The following is a 26,909-nucleotide window of genomic DNA, read 5'->3' as shown; positions in this document are numbered from 1 at the left end:
TTACAAAATGGCTACTACTGTAATGGGCGGAGTCTTAATGTAAGCTATTGATTTTGATCACCATGATGAGATGAATCAAGTGTACTAAGTTTTATTTCTCTAGATCAAAGGGTTCAAAAGTTATAACCATTTCAATGTTGAATTTTTGAACTGGTGGTGGCGCTATAGAGTTGGTCCTAGAGACACCAAATTTGGTCCAATTACTATTCATGGCTATCTCTACAACTGTGCCAAATTTCATCATTTTCCTATGTACGGTTCATAGGGCTGCCATAGACTTCCATTGGCGGAAGAAGAAGAAGAAGAAGAAGAAGAATAATAATAATAATAAGAAAACTAACAGATACAATAGGTGCCTTGCCCCTTCGGGGCTTGGCCCCTAAATATAGCTGCAAGCAGCAATACAGGGGCCAAGCCGCTGTAGCACAGTAGGGCTGTAGCGCAATGCGGAGCCAGAAGAGCAAAAACAGCAGAAATAGAATGTACATGAAGAACAGATGGGTTCAGAGGTACAGATAGGATGAAATCAAAATGAACAAAAGTTCTGATGAGAACAAACACAGAATGTAGAAAAAAACACATTTCTAATCCCAGTGTTAGAAACATTAGTACAGCTTTTACCCAGATGATAAAGGAGTTGAAATGACAATTTTATACACAAATTCCAAAGTCGCCCCACACTGGTCTCGAACCCACGACCGGAACGGTTCGGGATTCATGACGCATGGTTGAACAGATTGCGCCACTCAGAGGACATGTTTTATAAAGCTGCAGAGGAGAGGCTTCAGTGTAAGAATAAGCACACAAAATCATGTTAACGAGATTAGCATGCTAAGCTAGCTTAATGCTAATGTAGCTTATGGTTATCCTGATAGCTGAAGAGCCACATTAGAAAGAATGGCATCTGGTTAGCATGCTAACCAATTATTATGCTAAGTTAACTAGCATAAGGCAAAAAATGCAGGCTAGGTCAACTTCGGAGATGAATATCTCGGGAACGGTAGCAAATATAAAAAATCTGTTCAGTCATTTCTGTGCGGCTCAGTCCAAAGAACATCTGATCAAATTTTGGACAAAATTGAACAAGATTTGAAGGAGGAGTAGCGAAAAAACTGTTTTTCATTTGTTCCAATATGGCGGACAGTCACATTGTTGGAAAATGACAAATGAGATATCGACGGAATTGGCATAAGCCAAGGAACATAAAGACGTAAAGAAATCAAAATTTGAACAATGTTTTCAAAAGTTATAAGCGTTTTTGCAAAATACCTTATATCTCTGGAACACTAGGTGGCGCTGTGTTCAATCTTCTCATGTACCTTCAAAGCCTTGTGTCGATCATCCATACAAAATTTTGTGAAGATATGTCAAATAGTTTAAAAGTTATTGCAAATTATGACAAAATTCAAAATGGCGGACACGTGGTACATCCTATCCTGGCAAAATTGATATCCACGGATTCGGCATGACCCAAGGAATCCATAGATACCACATTTGTGATTTTCTGACAAACTGTTCAAAAGTTATTGACCAAAATAGCAATTTTTCATATCTCATGACCCGTAGGTGGCGCTGTTCCCAACTTTGGCATGGAACCTCAGATCATGCTTCCGGTGAAGTGTACCAATTTTCGTTTCGATTGATCCAATTTTGGCCGAGATACAGCCTCTTAGCCAATTTTGGGTGGACCTCGTTAAGTTTGCGACACCATAACTTTTGAACAAAGATGAATAAAAAAATCTGTTCAGTCATTTCTGTGCGGCTTAGTCCAAAGATCATTTGAGCAAATGTTGGACAAAATTGGAGAAATTTTGAAGGAGGAGTAGCGAAAAAACTGAATACTGTACTTTTCAAAATGGCCACTACTGTAATGGGCGGAGTCTTAATGTAATGTATTGGTTGTGATCAGAATGATGAGAGGAATCAGGTGTACTAAGTTTCATTTCTCTAGATCAAAGGGTTCAAAAGTTATAACCATTTCAATGTTGAATTTATGAACTGGTGGTGGCGCTATGGAGTTGGTCCTAGAGACTCAAAAATTGGTCGAATTACTATTCATTAGCATCACTAGAAGTGTACCAAATTTCATCATTTTCCTATTTACGGTTCATAGGGCTGCCATAGACTTCCATTGGCGGAAGAAGAAGAATAATAATAATAAATATAGCTGCAAGCAGCAATACAGGGGCCAAGCCCTTAAACGCACCGCAAGCAGAACAAGTATGGCGCACAGCAAGCACAGCCAGCACATCATGTACATGAAGCACAGCAAGTACTGTAAGCACTGCAGCGCAGCATATATTTAAGCACCAACAGCAGTGCGGAGCCAGAAGAACAAAAAGAGCAGAAATTGAATATACATGTAAATGTACATCAAGCACAGCAGCGCAGCAAGCATTTAAGCACCAAAAGCAGTGCAAAGCCGGAAGGAATTGAAATGACAACTTTATACAAAGTTTTAATGTTGTTCCACACAGGACTCGAACCCACGACCGGAATGATTCGAGATTCAAGACATGTGGTTTAGCAACTTCCGCCACTCAGAGGACGTGAATTGGTTAGCAAGGCAACAAACACAGGCTAGCTCAACTTTGCAGACGAATATCTCGGGAATGGTAGCGAATATCAAAAATCTGTTCAGTAATTTCTGTGCGGCTCGGTCCAAAGATCATTTGATAAAATTTCTGTTCAAACTGTTCAAAAGTTATTGGCCAAAATAGCCATTTTCCAGATCTCATGACCCGTAGGTGGCGCTGTTCCCAACTTTGGCATGGAACCTCAGATCATGCTTCCGATGAAGTGTACCAATTTTCGTTTTGATTGATCAAAGTTTGGCAGAGCTATAGCTTCTGAACCAATTTTGAGTCGACCATGTTAAGTTTGCCACATCATAACTTTTTTTTTTCCAGTATAGCAAAAAATTCTGTTCAGTCATTTCTATGCGGATCAGTCCGAAGATCATTTGAGCACATGTTTGGACAAAATTGGACAAAATTTGAAGGAGGAGTAGCGAAAAAACTGTTTTTCATTTGTTCCAATATGGCGGATAGTCACATTGTTGGAAAATGACAAATGAGATATCGACGGAATCGGCATAAGCCAAGGAAAATAATGAAGCAAAGAACTCAAAATTTGAACAATTTTTTCAAAAGTTATAAGCGTTTTTGCAAAAGACCTTATATCTCTGGAACACTAGGTGGCGCTGTGTTCAGTCTTCTCATGTACCTTCAGGGAATTGTGTCAATCATCCATACTAAATTTTGTGAAAATATGTCAAATAGTTTAAAAGTTATTGCAAATTATAACAAACTTCAAAATGGCGGCCACGTGGTTCATCCGATCTTGACAAAATTGGCATCCACGGATTTGGCATGATGCAAGGAATCCATAGATACCACATTTATGGTTTTCTGACAAACTGTTCAAAAGTTATTGACCAAAGTAGCAATTTTTCATATCTCATGACCCGTAGGTGGCGCTGTTCCCAACTTTGGCATGGACCCTCAGAACATCCTTCCAATGAATTGCACCAATTTTCGTTTCGATTGATCAAACTTTTGCCGAGATACAGCCTCTTAGCCAATTTTGGGTCAACCTCGTTAAGTTTGCGACACCATAACTTTTGAACAAAGATGAATAAAAAAAATCGGTTCAGTCATTTCTGTGCGACTCAGTCCGAAGATCATTTGAGCACATGTTTGGACAAAATTGGACAAAATTTGAAGGAGGAGTAGCAAAAAAACTGAATTCTGTACTTTTCAAAATGGCCACTACTGTAATGGGCGGAGTCTTAATGTAAGGTAGTGGTTGTGATCAGCATGATGAGAGCAATCAGGTGTACTATGTCTCATTTCTGTGGATCAAACGGTTCAAAAGTTATAACCATTTCAATGTTGAATTTTTGAACTGGTGGTGGCGCTATAGAGTTGGTCCTAGAGACACAAAAATTGCTACATTTACTATTCATGGTCATCAATACAAGTGTGCCAAATTTCATCATTTTCCTATGTACGGTTCATAGGGCTGCCATAGACTCCCATTTGCGGAAGAAGAAGAATTGTTATTTTGACAATAACAATTGCTAATATAGCTGCAAGCAGCAATACAGGGGCCAAGCCCTGAAGCAGCAGCAACTCTCCCCATCCCTCCCCATCCCTCCCCTCCCCTCCCCATCCCTCCCCATCCCTCCCCTCCCCTGCCCTCCCTGCCCCTCTCCTGACCCCTGCCCCTCTCCTGCCCCCTCTGCCCCTCTCCTGCCCTTCCTTGAATTTTTGAACTGGTGGTGGCGCTATAGAGGTGGTCCTAGAGACTCTAAAATTGGTCCAATTACTATTCATTACAATCACTACAAGTGTGCTAAATTTGAAAAAAAAAAAAAAAAAACAGCTGTTTTAGTAGTACAAGTGAAAATGAACTCAATATGAAGATGTTTTATATAAATTTGCTGCATGTTATATTTATGGAGATCCTTTCTCAGATACACATCATGTGTGGATCTAAAACAACTTTTCCACCACTTAAGGCCACAGTACTTCTTCAGTCTGGACATGTGCCACACAGGAATCGAACCCACGACCGTAATGGTTTTGGATTCATGACACATGGTTTAACAACTTGCGCCACTCAGAGGACGCAAATTTCAAAGCTGTAGAGGAGAGGCTTCAGTGTAAGAATAAGCACACAAAAACATGTTAACGAGATTAGCATGCTAAGATAGCTTAATGCTAATGTAGCTTATGGTTATCCTGATAGCTGAAGAGCCACATTAGAAAGAATGGCATCTGGTTAGCATGCTAACCAATTATTATGCTAAGGTAACTAGCATAAGGCAACAAACACAGGCTAGGTCAACTTCGGAGATGAATATCTCGGGAACGGTAGCAAATATCAAAAATCTGTTCAGTCATTTCTGTGCGGCTCGGTCCAAAGAACATCTGATCAAATTTTGGACAAAATTGAGCAAGATTTGAAGGAGGAGTAGCGAAAAAACTGTTTTTCATTTGTTCCAATATGGCGGATAGTCACATTGTTGGAAAATGACAAATGAGATATCGACGGACTCGGCATAAGCCAAGAAACATAATGACGTAAAGAAATCAAAATTTGAACAATGTTTTCAAAAGTTATAAGCGTTTTTGAAAAAGACCCTATATCTCTGGAACACTAGGTGGCGCTGCGTTCAATCTTCTCATGTACCTTCAGGACATTGTGTCGATGATCCATACTAAATTTTGTGAAGATATGTCAAATAGTTTAAAAGTTATTGCAAATTATGACAAAATTCAAAATGGCGGACACGTGGTACATCCCATCCTGGCAAAATCGGTATCCATGGATTCGGCATGACCCAAGGAATCCATAGATAATACATTTATGATTTTCTGACAAACTGTTCAAAAGTTATTGACCAAAATAGCTATTTTCCATATCTCATGACCTGTAGGTGGCGCTGTTCCCAACTTTGGCAAGGTCCCTCAAACCATGCTTCCAATCAAGTGTACCAATTTTTGTTTCGATTGATCAAACTTTGGCCGAGATACAGCCTCTACACCAATTTTGGGTCAACCTCATTAAGTTTGCGACATCATAACTTTTGAACAAAGATGAATAAAAAAATCTGTTCAGTCATTTCTGTGCGGCTCAGTCCAAAGATCATCTGATCAAATTTTGAACAAAATTGAGCAAGATTTGAAGGAGGAGTAGCAAAAAAACTGTTTTTCATTTGTTCCAATATGGCGGATAGTCACATTGTTGGAAAATGACAAATGAGATATCGACGGACTCGGCATAAGCCAAGGAACATAATGACGTAAAGAAATCAAAATTTGAACAATGTTTTCAAAAGTTATAAGCGTTTTTGCAAAATACCTTATATCTTTGGAACACTAGGTGGCGCTGTGTTCAATCTTCTCATGTACCTGCAGGACATTGTGTTGATGATCCATACTAAATTTTTTAAAGATATGTCAAATAGTTTAAAAGTTATTGCAAATTATGACAAAATTCAAAATGGCGGACACGTGGTACATTCCATCCTGGCAAAATCGGTATCCATGGATTCGGCATGACCCAAGGAATTCATAGATACCACATTTATGATTTTCTGACAAACTGTTCAAAAGTTATTGACCAAAATAGCTATTTTCCATATCTCATGACCTGTAGGTGGCGCTGTTCCCAACTTTGGCAAGGTCCCTCAAACCATGCTTCCAATCAAGTGTACCAATTTTTGTTTCGATTGATCAAACTTTGGCCGAGATACAGCCTCTACACCAATTTTGGGTCAACCTCATTAAGTTTGCGACATCATAACTTTTGAACAAAGATGAATAAAAAAATCTGTTCAGTCATTTCTATGCGGCTCAGTCCAAAGATCATTTGAGCAAATTTTGGACAAAATTGGACAAATTTTGAAGGAGGAGTAGCGAAAAAACGGAATACTGTACTTTACAAAATGGCTACTACTGTAATGGGCGGAGTCTTAATGTAAGCTATTGATTTTGATCACCATGATGAGATGAATCAAGTGTACTAAGTTTTATTTCTCTAGATCAAAGGGTTCAAAAGTTATAACCATTTCAATGTTGAATTTTTGAACTGGTGGTGGCGCTATAGAGTTGGTCCTAGAGACACCAAATTTGGTCCAATTACTATTCATGGCTATCTCTACAACTGTGCCAAATTTCATCATTTTCCTATGTACGGTTCATAGGGCTGCCATAGACTTCCATTGGCGGAAGAAGAAGAAGAAGAAGAAGAATAATAATAATAATAAGAAAACTAACAGATACAATAGGTGCCTTGCCCCTTCGGGGCTTGGCCCCTAAATATAGCTGCAAGCAGCAATACAGGGGCCAAGCCCTGAAGCAGCAGCAACTCTCCCCATCCCTCCCCTCCCCTGCCCTCCCTGCCCCTCTCCTGATCCCTGCCCCTCTCCTGACCCCTGCCCCTCTCCTGCCCCTCTCCTGCCCCCTCTGCCCCTCTCCTGCCCTTCCTTGAATTTTTTAACTGGTGGTGGCGCTATAGAGGTGGTCCTAGAGACTCTAAAATTGGTCCAATTACTATTCATTACAATCACTACAAGTGTGCTAAATTTGAAAAAAACAGCTGTTTTAATAGTACAAGTGAAAATGAACTCAATATGAAGATGTTTTATATAAATTTGCTGCATGTTATATTTATGGAGATCCTTTCTCAGATACACATCATGTGTGGAACTAAAACAACTTTTCCACCACTTAAGGCCACCGTACTTCTTCAGTCTGGACATGTGCCACACAGGAATCGAACCCACGACCGTAATGGTTTGGGATTCATGACACATGGTTTAACAACTTGCGCCACTCAGAGGACGTAAATTTAAAAGCTGCAGAGGAGAGGCTTCAGTGTAAGAATAAGCACACAAAATCATGTTAGCGAGATTAGCATGCTAAGCTAGCTTAATGCTAATGTAGCTTATGGTTATCCTGATAGCTGAAGAGCCACATTAGAAAGAATGGCATCTGGTTAGCATGCTAACCAATTATTATGCTAAGTTAACTAGCATAAGGCAAAAAATGAAGGCTAGGTCAACTTCGGAGATGAATATCTCGGGAACGGTAGCAAATATAAAAAATCTGTTCAGTCATTTCTGTGCGGCTCAGTCCAAAGAACATCTGATCAAATTTTGGACAAAATTGAGCAAGATTTGAAGGAGAAGTAGCGAAAAAACTGTTTTTCATTTGTTCCAATATGGCGGAAAGTCACATTGTTGGAAAATGACAAATGAGATATCGACGGAATTGGCATAAGCCAAGGAACATAATGACGTAAAGAAATCAAAATTTGAACAATGTTTTCAAAAGTTATAAGCGTTTTTGTAAAATACCTTATATCTCTGGAACACTAGGTGGCGCTGTGTTCAATCTTCTCAAGTACCTTCAAAGCCTTGTGTTGATCATCCATACAAAATTTTGTGAAGATATGTCAAATAGTTTAAAAGTTATTGCAAATTATGACAAAATTCAAAATGGCGGACACGTGGTACATCCTATCCTGGCAAAATTGATATCCACGGATTCGGCATGACCCAAGGAATCCATAGATACCACATTTGTGATTTTCTGACAAACTGTTCAAAAGTTATTGACCAAAATAGCAATTTTTCATATCTCATGACCCGTAGGTGGCGCTGTTCCCAACTTTGGCATGGAACCTCAGATCATGCTTCCGGTGAAGTATACCAATTTTCGTTTCAATTGATCCAATTTTGGGCTGAGATACAGCCTCTTAGCCAATTTTGGGTGGACCTCGTTAAGTTTGCGACACCATAACTTTTGAACAAAGATGAATAAAAAAAATCTGTTCAGTCATTTCTGTGCGGCTTAGTCCAAAGATCATTTGAGCAAATGTTGGACAAAATTGGAGAAATTTTGAAGGAGGAGTAGCGAAAAAACGGAATGCTGTACTTTACAAAATGGCTACTACTGTAATGGGCGGAGTCTTAATGTAAGCTATTGATTTTAATCAGAATGATGAGAGGAATCAGGTGTACTAAGTTTCATTTCTCTAGATCAAAGGGTTCAAAAGTTATAACCATTTCAATGTTGAATTTTTGAACTGGTGGTGGCGCTATGGAGTTGGTCCTAGAGACTCAAAAATTGGTCCAATTACTATTCATTAGCATCACTAGAAGTGTACCAAATTTCATCATTTTCCTATGTTCCGTTGATAGGGCTGCCATTGACTCCCATTCGGGAAGAAGAAGAATAATAATAATAATAAGAAGAAGAAGAAAACTAACAGATACAATAGGTGCCTTGCCCCTTCGGGGCTTGGCCCCTAAATATAGCTGCAAGCAGCAATACAGGGGCCAAGCCGCTGTAGCACAGTAGGGCTGTAGCGCAATGCGGAGCCAGAAGAGCAAAAACAGCAGAAATAGAATGTACATGAAGAACAGATGGGTTCAGAGGTACAGATAGGATGAAATCAAAATGAACAAAAGTTCTGATGAGAACAAACACAGAATGTAGAAAAAACACATTTCTAATCCCAGTGTTAAAAACATTAGTACAGCTTTTACCCAGATGATAAAGGAGTTGAAATGACAATTTTATACACAAATTCCAAAGTCGCCCCACACTGGTCTCGAACCCACGACCGGAACGGTTCGGGATTCATGACGCATGGTTGAACAGATTGCGCCACCCAGAGGACTTGTTTTACCAAGCTTCAGAGCAGAGGCTTCAGTGTAAGAATAAGCACACAAAATCATGTTAACGAGATTAGCATGCTAAGCTAGCTTAATGCTAATGTAGTTTATGGTTATCCTGATAGCTGAAGAGCCACATTAAAAAGAATGGCATCTGGTTAGCATGCTAACCAATTATTATGCTAAGTTAATTAGCATAAGGCAAAAAACACAGGCTAGGTCAACTTTGAAGATGAATATCTCGGGAACGGTAGCGAATATCAGAAATCTGTTCAGTCATTTCTGTGCGGCTCAGTCCAAAGATCATCTGATCAAATTTTGGACAAAATTGAGCAAGATTTGAAGGAGGAGTAGCGAAAAAACTGTTTTTCATTTGTTCCAATATGGCGGACAGTCACATTGTAGGAAAATGACAAATGAGATATCAACGGAATCGGCATAAGCCAAGGAACATAATGACGTAAGGAAATAAAAATTTGAACAATGTTTTCAAAAGTTAAAAGCGTTTTTGCAAAAGACCTTATATCTATGGAACACTAGGTGGCGCTGTTTTCAATCTTCTCATGTACCTTCAGGACATTGTGTCGATGATCAATGCTAATTTTTGTGAAGATATGTCAAATAGTTTAAAAGTTATTGCAAATTATGACAAATTCAAAATGGCGGACACGTGGTAGATCCCATCCTGGCAAAATTGGTATCCACGGATTTGGCATGATGCAAAGAATCCATAGATACCACATTTTTGATTTTCTGACAAACTGTCCAAAAGTTATTGGCCAAAATAGCAATTTTTCATATCTCATGACCCGTAGGTGGCGCTGTTCCCAACTTTGGCATGGAACCTCAGATCAAGCTTCTGATGAAGTGTACCAATTTTCGTTTCGATTGATCAAACTTTGGCCGAGATACAGCCTCTTAGCCAATTTTGGGTGGACCTCGTCAAGTTTGTGACACCATAACTTTTGAACAAAGATGAATAAAAAAAAATCTGTTCAGTCATTTCTGTGCGGCTCAGTCCAAAGATCATTTGAGCAAATTTTGGACAAAATTGGAGAAATTTTGAAGGAGGAGTAGCGAAAAAACTGAATACTGTACTTTTCAAAATGGCCACTACTGTAATGGGCGGAGTCTTAATGGTCTATATTGGTTTTGATCAGCATGATGAGAGGAATCAGGTGTCCTAAGTATTATTTTTCTAGATCAAATGGTTCAAAAGTTATAATCATTTCAATGTTGAATTTTTGAACTGGTGGTGGCGCTATAGAGTTGGCCCTAGAGACACCAAATTTGGTCCAATTACTATTCATGGCCATCTCTACAACTGTGCCAAATTTCATCATTTTCCTATGTACGGTTCATAGGGCTGCCATAGACTTCCATTGGCGGAAGAAGAAGAATACTATTATTCTGACAATTCCAATTACCAAAAGCTGCAAGCAGCCTTTCCGGGGCCAAGCCCTTCTGGTTGTTTGGCTTGTTTGGATACATTATTTTTTTACTAGGAATCTTTTGAACATTGCACAATTCACATGGTTTAACATTTGCTACACATTGGAAATGATTTAACAATCTTCAAAGTTAAAGCCTTTTGCTTTACTTAGTATTTGGTTTACACTCATACACTGTGGTTTGCTTAATAATTTTACAGAGACTTAAGATGTTGAAGGTAGAATCGCTGTAGCACAATGCGGAGCCAGAAGAGCAAAAGATTAGTAGAATGCTTGAATACAAGAATCGACTCGACATAATACACAATTTTATGTAGTCATCCTACGCAGGATTCGAACCCCCAACCAGAATGGTTTGGGACTCATAGCACATGGATTAACAGCTTGCGCCACTTAGAGGACATAGAGTTACAAGCTGCAGAGGAGAGCATTCAGTGTAAGAATGAGCACACAAAATCATGTTAACGAGATTAGCATGCTAAGCTAGCTTAATGCTAACGTAGCTTATGGTTATCCTGATAGCTGAAGAGCCACATTAGAAAGAATGGCATTTGGTTAGCATGCTAACCAATAATTATGCTAAGCTAACTAGCATAAGACAACAAACAGGGTCAACTTCAGAGAGGAATATCATGGGAATGTAGACAACTATCAAAAATCTGTTCAGTCATTTCTGTGCGGTTCGGTCTAAAGAACATCTGATAAAATTTTGGACAAAATTGAGCAAGATTTGAAGGAGTAGTGAAAAAACAGTTTTTCATTTGTTCCAACATGGCGGACAGTCACATTGTTGGAAAATGACAAATGAGACATTGTCGGAATTGGCATAAACCAAGGAACGTAATGACATAAAGCAATCAAAATTTGAACAATGTTTTCAAAAGTTAAGCATTTTTGCAAAAAACATAACTCTGGAACACTAGGTGGCGCTGTGTTCAAACTTCTCAGGTACCTTCAGGACATGGTGTTGATCATCCCTACCAACTTTTGTGATATGTCAAATAGTTTAACCCTCAGAGGTCGGAGATCACGCCGGCGTGATCTGCTCGCTTTTTTCCTTATGAGTTGAATTGAGACCCAAAATACTCTTTTGACTTTGATTTTACAAAACAAGTTTCATACATCAATCGATTCTGTTAAATGTGTATTATTTTTGTGTATACTAACAATAAAAACATAGTGTTGTGCTTTTCGACAAATAAAGAAAAATAAACACGAAGCGAGTTCTGCCTTCTCTCTGTCCGTGTAGTCCATTCTGAAACGCGTCCGAAAATGAATCATAACTCAGCGAATACTTCTCACACAGGCACGTGAGATATGTCTTTATGAAGCTTGAAATCTCCTCTTTTAAATGAAGTAATTTATATAAAAACAAATGTTTTCAACTCATGTAATCCGTTTGAAAGCAAGGAGAGGTACCGTTTTTCCTTCTGCCTCATTATCTCTATAATGTGCTGAGGCCGCTCCGCCCCCGGCGCGATTCACATGTAAATAGTTAGATGATCTAGTATGCATCGCATACGCCCGTCGATCAATGCCATAAAAACACAGTTTCTATCAGACTTACTGATAGTTCATCGCGTTTTGAGTATGGCACGCTTCTCCGGTAATAAAGATGCCCTTCAGATGATTCTGGACAGCGAGGAGGAATGCACCTTTTCCTCAGAGGAAGATTGTAACTCAGACGACGAACGGCAGCATTTTGAAGAGCGAATTCCGCCGAGAACACAATTTCGGAGTAAGTTTTACTTAAAAGTCTTTTGTCTTTTATTTTTCGTGTTCGCATTTATGAGGAAAAAACAATATTACGTGACAGTTCTCCATTATGGATGCGAGCGCTCTAAAAAAAAGCACTAAAAGACTTTCAAACTTTCACAGAGACCTCAAAACAGAAAGTACAAATCCTTTCTTTAAAACGAATTTCGTTTTGTATCAATTGTATCTTACTTTTAATAATTTTTTCATTAACAAATTTCCTGGATTTAAACTGCAAATTAACATTTATATTTCTTATAATAAAAATGAAAGACCTATGTTACAGACATATGAAAGACAACATTTCGTTGATTAGTTTTGGATAGATTATACATTTTTAATGTAAAATATCTGCCACCTCAAATAAGCTTTTGTTTGCCAATATTTGCTTATGTTAAATATAAAATGTTTTGTCAAAAATAAAGTTATCAAATAATCAATCAAATCCTTAACTTTGAAATATGTATGATAAAATGTATACTTTAGTTTTTACAAAGAAAGATTACACTTGAATTGTTGTTGTAATTGTAACCTTTTTAATAAAAAAAATATATTTACAAGGTAGATGTAAACAAACTATTAAAAGGTAAATATAAGCCTTTTCTTTAAATAACTTTTATTGTGTTTTATTATTGACAAATTTGGGGAGAGCATAAATATTCCAAAACTGAAAATACAGTATGAGAATTAACTGCACAATTACTAGACATGTTTTCCTTGGATATTATAGGCCAAATTGCAAGCACAATATGAGGAAAAATAAAAAAGAATTGAGATGCTTCCAACTGTTGCTCTTGCATTCTTGTGGCTCAGTGACTCACCTGAATGAATGGCTAATTAAGTATGCAGGCCCCACTGTCTCCTCAGGTGTGAACTACTACATATGCATGACCGTAGACGCCCACTCCGCATATGGCCTTTCCAAATAGAAAGTACTTTGCAAAATTCAAATCAATGTATTGTGTTATGTGAATGATAAGGCAGGGTGATTTTCACTTTATTTTGAAGAAAAAACACTAGGCGATGACATCCATTAGACAAAAGTCTTATTGGCACATATTTAGAATGTGTTTTATGGCCTTATTTCAGAAACTTTAGTTTGTAGTTTTTTCAATAACCACGCATAAACATTATTCTCTCAAAAATGCAGACATGTACATTCTTGTTGCTCACATTTCATGGTAGTCCTGTTTGTGCTAAATAGTGTGTAATTTTTTTTTTTGCCATTAATATGTTTATAAGCAACTGAAAAAAGCAAAAATGTCAGGGCATGTCAGAACATCTCAAGGACCCCAAAAACACCTTAGACCCCAGAGGGTTAAAAGATATGTCAATTTATGACAAAATTCAAAATGGCGGACACATGGTTCATTCGGAATGTGTAAGAAAACACATTTCTAATTAAATGGGAAGAAAGATTAATGTAAGTATTATCTGGGTAAAAATAATTCAAGTGACAATTCACAGCTTTATAAATGTTCAGAGAAAGAGCAAAATATATATTTATCTGGGTTATAGGTAATTCAGAATGTATCAGTACTGAAGGGTGATAGTTCAGCCCTTATAGTAGTATTTATTTTCATTGTAACAATTCAAAGTTCATTGCAGTGCTGAAACAATTGAATAAACAAGACAATGTATCTGGAATGTGGAAACCACAGTCTTTTGGTCAACTGCATGTCATTTACAACAGTAACATGTGGTTGGCCAACACATTGCAGTTTCTGAGTTCTTGGGTGGGAACAATTTAAGAAAAAAAAATCTGGTTTAACCATTTTTGTGCAGCTCATTTATAATTTGACTGAAATTACACACTAGACATTTAGACCAATAATGGAAATTTTATAGGGGACTAAAATTAAAGTACAGTTCGTATGAAAAGAGGATTAGTTGGAGTTTAAAAACAAACCAAAATTTAAAGCAATATAAATGGAAGTACAGGTACAAAGATAAAGAGGACAAAAGTTAGTGACGTATTGCATTTATTTAGAAGGAAATCAATTTGGGTGAAAAAAAAAAAGTAACCATCAAAAGTAAAACATTGATAAAGAAAGCAAAACATTGATAAAGAAAGCATCCTCTATAGTTGCAAAACTTAAACATTTAATCAAGTAGGAAAAAAGCATCATAATTAAATCATTTTATAGTAATGTATATTTCCATTACAAATTTTAACAACTAGAAATGGGGGAAAAAAACAAACAAACAAACATTTTAACTATTGAAAAGTAAACCCCTATAGATACACATCTACACATTTTTTACAACAAAATACAAGTTATACAGGCTATATAGACTTATCACAAGTTTTGTTTTTTTTACAAAATTGTTTGTTTTTTGTTACAGGTCTTTTTTGCGGGATGAAAACTGCAGCAGGTTCTTGTGATGATTCAGTTTCTCCAATTTGAAGAAATTGTTCGTCGCTTGAATGTTTGGTTTCTGTTGCAGGTGTTTTTTGCGGGATGAAAACTGCAGCAGGTTCTTGTGATAATTGAGTTTCTTCAATTTGAACAAATTGTTTGTCGCTTGAATGTTTGGTTTCTGTTACAGGTGTTTTTTGCGGGATGAAAACTCTGGCAGGTTCTTGTGATAATTCAGTTTCTTCAATGTGAAGAAGTTCCTCATCAGTATCGTGGTTGGGTGTTGTTTGCATTTGTAGAACCTGCATGTTGTGTGTAAATGTTACGGTTAAACTGTTCATGGCCAGGAACAGCTGTTCGATGTCCTGGGCATCGGTGTGGTTCAGGTCAAGTAGTGGTGCTAAAAATGTCTTCAAAATGGAATTTGACACTGTTAAAGAGAGCTCCGTTTTGTTTTCTTTAAACTCAAAAATGCCACCGAGTTTTGTGACGTAAGCGGTGCCACTCCTTAACATTTTGCACTTTGTGCAGCGGTGGAAAGCAAATTGCGGAGAAAAATCTTGCTGAAGAGTGGCACACTTTGGGCAGTGTTTACTAATGTTTATTTGGACACCTTGCAAAGCAGAGGTGATGGTTTTGTGAGAAGTAATTTCGTCTTCAGACATTTGGTGAAGTGGTCCAGTAGAAATTTGAACTTTTGAAGGTGTAATTGTCGAGTGTCTGGTTGATTGTAAAAAGGTTTTTTGTTGGTACCTTTTTGTCATTAAGTTCGTAAAGTCATACGAATTCCCTTGATGGACGTCATTAATAAAGTTGTCCCACAAGGCAATTTGAATTCCTCCGGTTTCATCATTTATCCAACAGTTCATTACCTCTCCTTCAGTCTTGTTAAAAAATACATTTTTAACAGACTGTATCTTTGTTACTTTGGCTTTTAGTGTGGGTATCTGTACACAAAGAGAGTGCGAGAGAGAAATCAGTCATGCCATTTGTTTTCAATGTACTTCAACTTTTAATTTGTATGGAAAAATGTTGTGCAACTTACATGATGCTGTGCATCTAGGGTTTTCATTTCGGCAATGGTGGAGGGGTATAGTTGCTTTGGGGGTTTATGGGGGAATGGTACTTGAGTCACTTCGAGTGTTGTAGAGCTGGTACTCTGGATATCATATTTTGTTTCATTGCTGTCTGGAAAATGAAAGAAACATTTTTAAAAAATTAGATGACAAGGAGGCACATGTGCAATCACTTACATTTTACTTAAAATACCATGTCATTTTTTTTAAATACTAATAATAACAACAAACAAAGCATTGTGAGTTTGTAATAAATGTTGACCACGTCACAAAAGTAAACCGAAACCATGTATACAACTATATACGTGCCTCACAGACATGAGAAATATATTAATGGAAAGTTTGAAATGTCTACTTTAAAAAACATGAACTGATTCAAATCTTAAACACTTTCAGATTATGTAATCTGCATGAAACAGTTTCTTGTTTTTTCAAGACACATTAATTATTGTTTGCAGGTGCACCACAGCAAGCTTTATGCGTTTGAGCACTGATTAGTTGATTATGTACATAGGGGATTAAAGGCTTATGATTTATTCATATAAATGTGCTATCCGTTGACTAATTGCTTAAGTGAACAATTGCTAGTTGACTAGAAAAATCTTGGGCAACCAAAGGAAAAAAAAAAAAGTAAAGTAACTTATGGGATCACAATTAAAAATGACTACAAATAAAAAGTGGAGTAAAATATACAAGGCATACTTACTTGGAACTTTCTTTGCATTCATGAGTTTGATTGCAGAGCAGTTTCTTGCAGCATTGTTCCATGAGGTTTGTTGATTACACTGAAAGATGACGGTGTGGTGGTATGTGTCCCTGTCGGTTTGTAGTGAAGCGGTGAAGTATTTGCTATTAATTTTAGATAGTTTTATGGGTGATACAGAATGCACGTATCCTGAAATTGAGTCTGGAAGTTGGTTCATTTTTCTCTCAATTTTGTTTTTCAATATTTCTGTTCTTACAGTGGAAAAGTTCTAATGGAATTCTTTGCAGGATACTCTGGTATTTAACATAATTCACAATTGATTGGGAATGTACCATTACTAATTAAAACAGATTGAGTTGGTTCATAGTTAATTAATTGGAGTGTGTCATTCGTTGATGTTGATTTTAAGTTTATTAGTTAATTAAGGTCTTTAGTGGTAAGTTGTGGATAGATTAATACCTGTAAGTTAATTGGCTTGTTTGTCATTACACTACATTTGATTTTTGCCTGTTATGTATTTGTGGTATAGGCAGGTAAAAATAATACACCGATTTATGTATAGTTTTTTATAGATATTTACAAGTATTGTGCAATAAAGAAAAATGACAATGATATTTTATGGAATTATTTCTTTATTCATTTTAGTAAATATAATTTTTGTGTGGTAAACTTTGAAAAGTTGAGTGACATGTACAGCAATGATACTGGTATGATGAAACTGTCTGTTAAGTCTGTGTTACTGCTGTTGTTGATATTATCACTGGTCCAGACAAAGTAATTAATATGAATCAAAGCAGTCAATGTTTTGCATACAATGCATCAAATAGAGATTGTGGTAAGTCTATTCAATATTAAGTATCAGTTATATCCATTGAACAACAAAATTCCCTTAGCGGTTTTAGTTAGTGTGTACATTTGGAGTATTAAAGTATTGATGGGTTATTCTGTTTACTTCATTTCTATATAGATGAGTACTATTTATTTAATTTTTACCCAAAATGAGGTGATATGAGAATTATGCAGCATGTGTCATCTAATGTCTGTTTCATTCATACATGAAGTTAGAGGGCGCTCTTGCCTAGAAAGTGTTCAAAACATTTCAGAAAATCCTTTATATAGCATTTAACGATCGGTGCAGCTGAATAACATGCAGGTAAAGACATTCTGAGGGATGAATGTTCAAGATAATAAACAAACTTTTATGAAGATATATGTTTTGTGTTATTACAGCCACATCCTAAATATGTGTTTTAAATTACTTCACCGTACATTTAAGCTCTTTATAAGTGCGTTTCTTGTGACAATAATTAATTCTGTCTTGGCAACAAATTGCGAAGTGTCTGCTTTCAAATGAGGCTGAAAAGAGGTGGAGTCATTCGTCTGTGTTCCTAGAGCAGGTGAGGTTGATTCTAAGATAGATCTAAGATAGGTCAGAGCAAAAGATTAGAACAATGCTTGAATCAACACAATTTTTATACTAATCCAACACGGGGTTCGAACCTACAACCGGAACGGCTCGGGATTAGTAACACATGGTTCAGCAGATTGCGCCACTCAGAGGACGTACAATCACAAACTGCAGAGGAGAGCTTCAGTGTAAGAATGAGCACACAAAAGCAAGTTAACCAGATTAGCATACTAAGCTAGCTTAATGCTAATGTAGCTTATGGCTTATGACGTGGTACATCCAATCCTGGCAAAATAGATATCCTCAGATTCGACATGCAAGGAATCGATAGACACCAATTTTATGATTTTGTGACAAATGGTTCACAAGTTACAGCCTCTGAACCAATTTTGGGTCGACCTTGTTAAATTTGATCTAATCTAATCCCAGTGTAAGAAACATTAGTACAGCTCTTACCCAGCTAATAAAGGAGCTCAAATGACAATTTATACACAATTTCAAAGTCGCCCCACACTGGTCTCGAACCCACGACCAGAATGGTTCGGGATTCATGACGCATGGTTGAACAGATTGCGCCACCCAGAGGACATGTTTTACAAAACTGCAGAGGAGTGGTTTCAGTGAAAGAATGAGCACACAAACGCAAGTTAACCAGATTAGCATGCTAAGCTATCTTAATGCTAATGTAGCTTATGATGTGGTATATCCAATTCTGGCAAAATAGATATCCTCAGATTCGACATGACGCAAGGAATCGATAGACACCAATTTTATGATTTTGTGACAAACTGTTCACAACTTACAGCCTCTGAACCAATTATGGGTCGACCTCATTAAGTTTGCGACATCATAACTTTTTTTTTCCAGTATAGCAAAAAAATCGGGGACAGTACTTTTATGCGGCTCAGTCCGAAGATCATTTGAGTACATGTTTGGACAAAATTAGACCAATTTTGAAGGAGGAGTAGCGAAAAAACTGTTTTACATTCGCTCAAATATGGCGGCCAGTCACATTGTTGATAAATAACATATGAGATATCGTTGAAATCGGCATAAGCCAAGGAATATATTGACATAAAGAAATCAAATTTCAAGCAATGTTAGCAAAAGTTATAAGCGTTTTTTCAAAAAACAATGATATCTCTGGAACACTAGGTGGCGCTGTGATCAAATTTCTCAGGTACCTTCGGGCCATGCTAATGATGATCCATACCAAATTTGGTGAAGAAATTTCAAATAGTTTAAAAGATATTGCAAATTATGACATCATTCAAAATGGCGGACACGTGGTACATCCCATCATGGCAAAATCGATATCCACGGATTTGTCATGACCCAAGGAATCGATAGACACCAAGTTTATAATTTTCTGACAAACTGTTCATAAGTTATTGGCCAAAATATGCATTTTCCATATCTCATGACCCGTAGGTGGCGCTGTTCCCAACTTTGGCATGGAACCTCAGATCATGCTTCCGATGAAGTGTACCAATTTTCGTTTCGATTGATCAAAGTTTGGCCGAGCTATAGCTTCTGAACCAATTTTGGGTCGACCTCGTTAAGTTTGCGACATCATAACTTTTTTTTTTCCAATATTGCAAAAAAATCGGGGACAGTACTTTTATGCGGCTCAGTCCGAAGATCATTTGAGTACATGTTTGGACAAAATTAGACCAATTTTGAAGGAGGAGTAGCAAAAAAACTGCATACTGTACTTTTCAAAATGGCCACTACTGTAATGGGCGGAGTCTTAATGTAAGATATTGGTTCTGATCAGCATGATGAGATGAATCAGGTGTACTAAGTTTCATTTTTCTAGATCAAAGGGTTCAAAAGTTATAACCATTTCAATGTTGAATTTTTGAACTGCTGGTGGCGCTATAGAGTTGGACCTAGAGACTCAAAAATTGCTACAATTACTTTTCATTACCATCACTACAAGTGTGCCAAATTTCATCATTTTCCTATGTATGGTTCATAGGGCTGCCATAGACTTCAAGAGGAGGAAGAATAATAATAATAATAATAATAATAAATATAGCTGCAAGCAGCAATACGGGGCCAAGCCCTGCAAGGCAGAGCAAGCAACAGCCGCTGTAGCGCAATGCGGAGCCAGAAGAGCAAAACATCAGAAATTTAATGTACATCAAGCACAGTAAGCACATCAATTACAGCAGCACAGCTAGCATTTAAGCACCAACAGCAGTGCAGAGCCGGAAGGAATTTAAATTATTATTTTATACACAATTTCAAAGTCGCCCCACACTGGTCTCGAACCCACGACCACAATGGTTCGGGATTCATGACGCATGGTTGAACCACTTGCGCCACCCAGAGGACATGTTTTACAAAGCTGCAGAGGAGAGGCTTCAGTGTGTGAATGAGCACACAAAATCATGTTAACGAGATTAGCATGCTAAGCTAACTTAATGCTAATATAGCTTATGATGTGGTACATCCAATGCTGGCAAAATAGATATCCTCAGATTCGACATGACGCAAGGAATCGATAGACACCAATTTTATGATTTTGTGACAAACTGTTCACAAGTTACAGCCTCTGAACCAATTATGGGTTGACCTCATTAAGTTTGCGACATCATAACTTTTTTTTTCCAGTATAGCAAAAAAATCGGGGACAGTACTTTTATGCGGCTCAGTCCGAAGATCATTTGAGTACATGTTTGGACAAAATTAGACCAATTTTGAAGGAGGAGTAGCGAAAAAACTGTTTTACATTCACTCCAATATGGCGGCCAGTCACATTGTTGATAAATAACATATGAGATATCGTTGAAATCGGCATAAGCCAAGGAATATATTGACATAAAGAAATCAAATTTCAAGCAATGTTAGCAAAAGTTATAAGCGTTTTTTCAAAAAACAATGATATCTCTGGAACACTAGGTGGCGCTGTGATCAAATTTCTCAGGTACCTTCGGGCCATGCTAATGATGATCCATACCAAATTTGGTGAAGAAATTTCAAATAGTTTAAAAGATATTGCAAATTATGACATCATTCAAAATGGCGGACACGTGGTACATCCCATCATGGCAAAATCGATATCCACGGATTTGTCATGACCCAAGGAATCGATAGACACCAAGTTTATAATTTTCTGACAAACTGTTCATAAGTTATTGGCCAAAATATGCATTTTCCATATCTCATGACCCGTAGGTGGCGCTGTTCCCAACTTTGGCATGGAACCTCAGATCATGCTTCCGATGAAGTGTACCAATTTTCGTTTCGATTGATCAAAGTTTGGCCGAGCTATAGCTTCTGAACCAATTTTGGGTCGACCTCGTTAAGTTTGCGACGTCATAACTTTTGATCAGAGAAGAATAAAAAAAATCGGGGACAGTACTTTTATGCGGCTCAGTCCGAAGATCATTTGAGTACATGTTTGGACAAAATTAGACCAATTTTGAAGGAGGAGTAGCAAAAAAACTGCATACTGTACTTTTCAAAATGGCCACTACTGTAATGGGCGGAGTCTTAATGTAAGATATTGGTTCTAATCAGCATGATGAGATGAATCAGGTGTACTAAGTTTCATTTTTCTAGATCAAAGGGTTCAAAAGTTATAACCATTTCAATGTTGAATTTTTGAACTGCTGGTGGCGCTATAGAGTTGGACCTAGAGACTCAAAAATTGCTACAATTACTTTTCATTACCATCACTACAAGTGTGCCAAATTTCATCATTTTCCTATGTATGGTTCATAGGGCTGCCATAGACTTCAAGAGGAGGAAGAAGAATAATAATAATAATAATAATAAGAAAACTAACAGATACAATAGGTGCCATAGCCCCTTCGGGGCTTGGCCCCTAATAATAAGAAAACTAACAGATACAATAGGTGCCATAGCCCCTTCGGGGCTTGGCCCCTAATAATAAGAAAACTAACAGATACAATAGGTGCCTTGCCCCTTCGGGGCTTGGCCCCTAAATATAGCTGCAAGCAGCAATACGGGGCCAAGCCCTGCAAGGCACAGCAAGCAAAAGCCGCTGTAGCGCAATGCGGAGCCAGAAGAGCAAAACATCAGAAATTGAATGTACATAAAGCACAGCAAGTTCTGTAAGCACATCAATTACAGCAGCACAGCAAGCATTTAAGCACCAACAGCAGTGCGGAGCCAGAAGAACAAAAATAGCAGAAATTAAATATACGTGTAAATGTACATCAAGCACAGCAGCGCAGCAAGCATTTAAGCACCAACAGCAGTGCAGAGCCGCAAGAACAAAAACTGCAGAAATTAAATATAAATGTAAATGAAGCACAGCGAGCATTTAAGCACCAACAGCAGTGCAGAGCCGGAAGGAATTTAAATGACAACTTTAAAGTCGTCCCACATGGGACTCGAACCCACGACCAGAATGGTTCAGGATTCTAGATACACGGTTTAGCAGATTGCACCACTCAGAGGACGTACAATCACAAACTGCAGAGGAGAGCTTCAGTGTAAGAATGAGCACACAAAAGCAAGTTAACCCCCTGAGGTCGGCTATCGCGCCGGCGCGATAGGCTCGTTTTTTTCCGTATGAGTGCAAAAAAATAATAAAATAAAAATATGAATTTTTATCTTATATGCTTGTGTTATACATCAATCTATCCTGTTAAGTGTGTATTATTTTTGTGTATACTCACAATAAAAACAAAGTGTTGTGCTTTTCGCCAAATAAAGAAAAATAAACATGATGTGAGTTCTGCCTTCTCTCTGTCCGTGTAGTCCATTCTGAAACGCGTCCGAAAATGAATCATAACTCAGCGAATACTTCTCACACAGGCACGTGAGATATGTCTTTATGAAGCTGTAAATCTCTTCTTTTAAATGAAGTAATTTATATAAAAAACAAATGTTTTCAACTCATGTAATCCGTTTGAAAGCAAGGAGAGGTACTGTTTTTCCTTCTGCCTCATTATCTCTATAATGTGCTGAGGCCGCCCCGCCCCCGGCGCGATTCACATGTAAATAGTTTACCTGATCTAGTATGCATCGCATACGCCCCCCGATCAGTGCCATAAAACACAGTTTCTTCATAAGACTTACTGATAGTTCATCGCGTTTTAAATATGACACGCTTCTCCGGTAATAAAGACGCCCTTCGGATGATTCTGGACAGCGAGGAAGAATGCAACTTTTCCTCAGAGGAAGATTGTAACTCAGACGAACGGCAGCATTTTGAAGAGCGAATTCCGCCGAGAACACAATTTCGGAGTAAGTTTTACTTAAAAGTCTTTTGTCTTTTATTTTTCGTGTTCGCATTTATGAGGAAAAAACAATATTATGTGACAGTTCTCCATTATGGATGCGAGCGCTCTAAAAAAAAGCACTAAAAGACTTTCAAACTTTCACAGAGACCTCAAAACAGAAAGTACAAATCCTTTCTTTAAAACGAATTTCGTTTTGTATCAATTGTATCTTAATTTTAGTAATTCTTTCATTAACAAATGTGAGCCGATCCAAACAAACCTGTGAAACGCCCACATCAGCTGGATGAACGAACGCAAAGATGCGTGCTGTTGTGGAGCTACTACAGCTGGCAAAAATACTGTTTAAATATGAATCGCGTTTCTATGAATGAACGCACAGATGCGCGCTGTTGTGGAGCTACTACAGCTGGAAAAAATACTGTTTTAATATGAATCGCGAATACAAAGAAAGATTACACTGGAAATATTGTTACAATTTTAAATGTTGTTGTAATTGTATAACCTTATACAATATAAAAATTATATATATATATATATATATATATATATATAAGGATAGATGTAAACAAAATCTTAAAAGGTCATTATAAGCCTTCTCTTTAAATAATTTTATTAAGCTTTATTAGTGACACATTTGGGAAGAGAATATATTCCAAATCTGAAAATATGTATGAGAACAATTAACTGCACAATTACTAGAAATGTTTACCTTGGATATTGTACAATTTGCAAGCACAATTTGTGGAAAAAACAACAAACCAGTTATATATTGTCCATGCATTCTTGTGGCTCAGTCACACACCTGAATGAAAGGCTCATTACGTATGCAGCCTCATTATGCGGGCCCCATTGACTCTGCAGGTGTGAATCACGCCCACCCGCTTATGGCCTTTCCAAACAAAAAGTGTTTTACAAGATTTAAATCAATGTATTGTGTTATGTGAATGATTAGGCAGGATGATTTTCACATAATTTTGAAGAAAAAATTCTAGGCAACGACATCCATTCGTCAAAAGTCTTATTTACATATATTTAGAATGTGTTTTATGGCCTTATTTCAGAAACTTTAGTTTTTTGTTTTTGAAAAAACCATGCATAAACATTATTCTATCAAAAATACAAACATGTACATGCAAGTTGTTCACATATTATGGTAGCCCTGTTTGTGCTAAATAGAGTGAATTTACACCTTTGCCATTAATATGTTTATAAGCAACTGAAAAAAGCACAAATGTCAGGGCATGTCAGAACATCTCAAGGACCCCAAAAACCCCTCAGACCCCAGAGGGTTAACCAGATTAGCATGCTAAGATATCTTAATGCTGATGTATCTTATGGCTTATGACGTGGTACATTCAATCCTGGCAAAATAGATATCCTCGGATTCGACATGACGCAAAGAATCGATAGACAACAATTTTATGATTTTGTGACAAACAGTTCACAAGTTACAGCCTCTGAACCAATTATGGGTCGACCTCATTAAGTTTGCGACATCATAACTTTTTTTTTTCCAGTATAGCAAAAAAATCGGGGACAGTACTTTTATGCGGCTCAGTCCGAAGATCATTTGAGTACATGTTTGGACAAAATTAGACCAATTTTGAAGGAGGAGTAGCGAAAAAACTATTTTACATTCGCTCCAATATGGCGGCCAGTCACATTGTTGAAAAATAACATATGAGATATTGTTGAAATCAGCATAAGCCAAGGAATATATTGACATAAAGAAATCAAATTTCAAGCAATGTTAGCAAAAGTTATAAGCGTTTTTTCAAAAAACAATGATATCTCTGGAACACTAGGTGGCGCTGTGCTCAAACTTCTCAGGTACCTTCGGGCCATGCTAATGACGATTCATACCAAATTTGGTGAAGAAATCTCAAATAGTTTAAAAGATATTGCAAATTATGTCAAAATTAACAATGGCGGACACGTGGTAAATCCCATCCTGGCAAAATCAGTATCCATGGATTTGGCATGACGCAAGGAATCCATAGATACCACATTTATGATTTTATGACAAACTGTTCAAAAGTTATTGGCCAAAATAGCCATTTTCAATATCTCATGACCCATAGGTGGCGCTGTTCCCAACTTTGGCATGGACCCTCAGGTCATGGCTCCGATGAAGTGTACCAATTTTTGTTTCGATTGATCAATTTTTGGCCGAGATACAGCCTCTGAACCAATTTTGGGTCGACCTCATTAAATTTGCGACATCATAACTTTTTTTTTTCCAGTATAGCAAAAAAATCTGTTCAGTCATTTCTGTGTGGCTCAGTCCAAAGATCATTTGAGCACATGTTTGGACAAAATTGGAGCAATTTTGAAGGAGGAGTAGCGAAAAAATTGAATACTGTACTTTTCAAAATGGCTACTACTGTAATGGGTGTAGTCTTAATGTATGATATTGTTTGTGATCAGCATGATGAGAGCAATCAGGTGTACTAAGTTTCATTTTTCTAGATCAAAGGGTTCAAAAGTTATAACCATTTCAATGTTGTATTTTTGAACTGCTGGTGGCGCTATAGAGTTGGTCCTAGAGACTCAAAAATTGCTACATTTACTATTCATGGCCATCACTACAAGTGTGCCAAATTTCATCATTTTCCTACTTACGGTTCATAGGGCTGCCATAGACTCCCATTTGCGGAAGAAGAAGAATTGTTATTTTGACAATAACAATTGCTAATATAGCTGCAAGCAGCAATACAGGGGCCAAGCCCTAAAGCAGCAGCAACTCTCCCCATCCCTCCCCTCCCCTCCCCTGCCCTCCCTGCACTCCCTGCCCTCCCTGCCCTCCCTGCCCCTCTCTGCCCTCCCTGCCCCTCTCTGCCCTCCCTGCCCCTCTCTGCCCTCCCTGCCCCTCTCCTGATCCCTGCCCCTCTCCTGACCCCTTTCCCTCTCCTGCCCCCTCTGCCCCTCTCCTGCCCTTCCTTGAATTTTTGAACTGGTGGTGGCGCTATAGAGGTGGTCCTAGAGACTCTAAAATTGGTCCAATTACTATTCATTACAATCACTACAAGTGTGCTAAATTTGAAAAAAAAAAACACAGCTGTTTTAGTAGTACAAGTGAAAATGAACTCAATATGAAGATGTTTTATATAAATTTGCTGCATGTTATATTTATGGAGATCCTTTCTCAGATACACATCATGTGTGGAACTAAAACAACTTTTCCACCACTTAAGGCCACAGTACCTCTTCAGTCTGGACATGTGCCACACAGGAATCGAACCCACGACCGTAATGGTTCGGGATTCATGACACATGGTTTAACAACTTGCGCCACTCAGAGGACGTAAATTTCAAAGCTGTAGAGGAGAGGCTTCAGTGTAAGAATAAGCACACAAAAACATGTTAACGAGATTAGCATGCTAAGCTAGCTTAATGCTAATGTAGCTTATGGTTATCCTGATAGCTGAAGAGCCACATTAGAAAGAATGGCATCTGGTTAGCATGCTAACCAATTATTATGCTAAGGTAACTAGCATAAGGCAACAAACACAGGCTAGGTCAACTTTGGAGATGAATATCTCGGGAACGGTAGCAAATATCAAAAATCTGTTCAGTCATTTCTGTGCGGCTCGGTCCAAAGAACATCTGATCAAATTTTGGACAAAATTGAGCAAGATTTGAAGGAGGAGTAGCGAAAAAACTGTTTTTCATTTGTTCCAATATGGCGGATAGTCACATTGTTGGAAAATGACAAATGAGATATCAACGGACTCGGCATAA

The sequence above is a fragment of the Squalius cephalus genome (assembly GCF_949319135.1).
Source record: "Squalius cephalus genome assembly, chromosome: 22".
Classification (NCBI taxonomy): domain Eukaryota; kingdom Metazoa; phylum Chordata; class Actinopteri; order Cypriniformes; family Leuciscidae; genus Squalius; species Squalius cephalus.
Note: the sequence above shows the minus strand (reverse complement) of the source record.